The sequence below is a fragment of the Oncorhynchus nerka genome, linkage group LG15 (assembly GCF_034236695.1).
Source record: "Oncorhynchus nerka isolate Pitt River linkage group LG15, Oner_Uvic_2.0, whole genome shotgun sequence".
NCBI classification, from domain to species: domain Eukaryota; kingdom Metazoa; phylum Chordata; class Actinopteri; order Salmoniformes; family Salmonidae; genus Oncorhynchus; species Oncorhynchus nerka.
Window position 1 is genome coordinate 86390826 of NC_088410.1, and position 2153 is coordinate 86392978.

Consider the following 2153-nt stretch of genomic DNA (forward strand, 5'->3'; position numbering starts at 1 on the left):
ACTTTTGAGCGTTTGATGGACAGGGTGCTGGATGGCATCCCCCGACAGCAGTGTCTGGTATACCTCGATGACATCCTGGCCCATGGCAGCTCCTTCCAGTCAGCCCTGGGGGCGCTACGGCGTGTGCTGGAGAGGGTGGCTGCCGCAGGTCTGAAGCTCCACCCCGAGAAGTGCCACTTCATGAGGAGAGAGGTGTCCTTCTTGGGCCACCGAGTGGGGAAGGAGGGGATCAGCACCATGGAGGACAAGGTAGGGGCTGTCAGAGACTGGCCCACCCCCACCGACCAGCGTCAGCTGAAGAGCTTCCTGGGCCTGGCCTCGTACTACAGGAGGTTTGTACGGGGCTTCTCAAGCGTTGCTGCTCCACTGAACCGCCTGCTGCCGAAGGACAAGGCTTTCACTTGGACAGTGGAGTGTGAGGGAGGCGTTCAACACCCTCAAACGTGCACTGATCGAGGCCCCGTGCTCGCCCCCTGACCTCACCTTGCCCTTTATCCTGGACACAGACGCGAGCAATGTGGGCATGGGTGGGGTGCTGGCCCAGGTGGGGCCAGAGGGGAGAGAGTGGTGGCGTACTTCAGCAAAACATTTGACAAACATGAGCGCCGCTACTGTGTCACCCGGCGGGAGCTCTTGGCTGTTGTGGCTTCCGTCAAACACTTCAAGTACTACCTGGGTGGTCTGCCCTTTACTGTAAGGACTGACCACTCTGCTCTCCAGTGGCTCATGTCTTTCAGAGAGCCAGAGGGGCAGGTGGCACGCTGGTTGGAGGAGCTTCAGCCGTATGACTTCACGGTGGTGCACAGGGCAGGGGCAAGCCACTCCAACGCCGACGCCATGTCCCGTTGGCCCTGTACTGCAGACGGCTGCCGCCACTGTGAACGGAGAGAGGGACGGGAGAGAGAGCTGCGGGCAGAGGAGGGTGTCTGTGCCACAGTGTGTCGGGCGAGCGGGCCTGTCTGCTGTGAGCTGCAGACTGTCGACGTGGCTGAATGGCGGCAGCAGCAGGGACGGGACACAGACCTACAGCCAGTGCTACAGTGGGTAGAGGCGCAGGTGAGGCCACCATGGGAAGAGGTGACAGCGCTCTCACTCGCGACCAAAGGGTTGTGGTCGAAGTTTGAGAGACTGCGGCTGGCTGATGGCGTGCTACAGCGGGCATGGAAGGAGTCAGCTACGGGAGAGGAGAGGTGGCAGGTGGTGGTCCCAAAAGCATTGCGGGAGGCTGTGCTCCAGAGTACTCATGGGGGTGGGGACTGGACACTTTGGGGTCACAAAAACACTGCGCCGTCTCCGTCAGGGCTTCTACTGGGGGCAGCACAAGAGGGATGTGGAGGACTTTGTCGCCGCTGTGACAACTGCACAGCGAGAAAGGGCCCCCAGGCCGCTCTCATGCTCAGCTCCAACAGTTCCCAGTGGGGGCTCCCATGGAGAGGGTGGGAGTGGATGTAGTTGGGCCGTTCCCCACCACAGACAGTGGAAACCGCTGGGTGCTCACGGCCATGGACTATTTCACAAAATGGCCCGAGGCCTATGCTCTGCCTGACCAGGAGGCAGAGACCATCGTCGACGCCCTGACAGCGGGGATGTTCAGCAGGTTTGGAGCTGCAGAGTCCATCCACAGCGACCAAGGCAGAAACTTTGAGTCCCGTGTGTTCGCCACCATGTGTGAGAGGCTGGGTATGCACAAGACCCGCACTACTCCTCTCCATCCTCAAAGTGATGGCCTTGTGGAGCGCTTCAACAAAACGCTTGGACAGCAGCTGGCCATCGTCTCTTCCAAACACCAGCGTGACTGGGACAAGCACCTGCCTATGGTCCTCATGGCATGCCGCTCCGCTGTCCAAGACTCCACCTCCTGCACGCCTGCCCTCCTCATGCTGGGGAGAGAGATCCGCACCCCTGCGGAGATGGCGTTTGGTCGGCCCCTGGATAGCCCTCATGTTCCTCCGGGGCCGGAGTATGCCCGGAGACTCCAGGACCGCCTGGAGACAGCCCACACCTTCGCCAGAGAGCAGCTGGTGAATGCAGGTGTGAGGCAGAAAAGGAACTATGACGTGCACACCCGGGAAGGCACTTTGTGGCTGGGGAGCTGGTCTGGGTCTACAGCCCCCTAAGGAAAAAAAAAGGCAGATGCCCCAAGTTGGACAGTC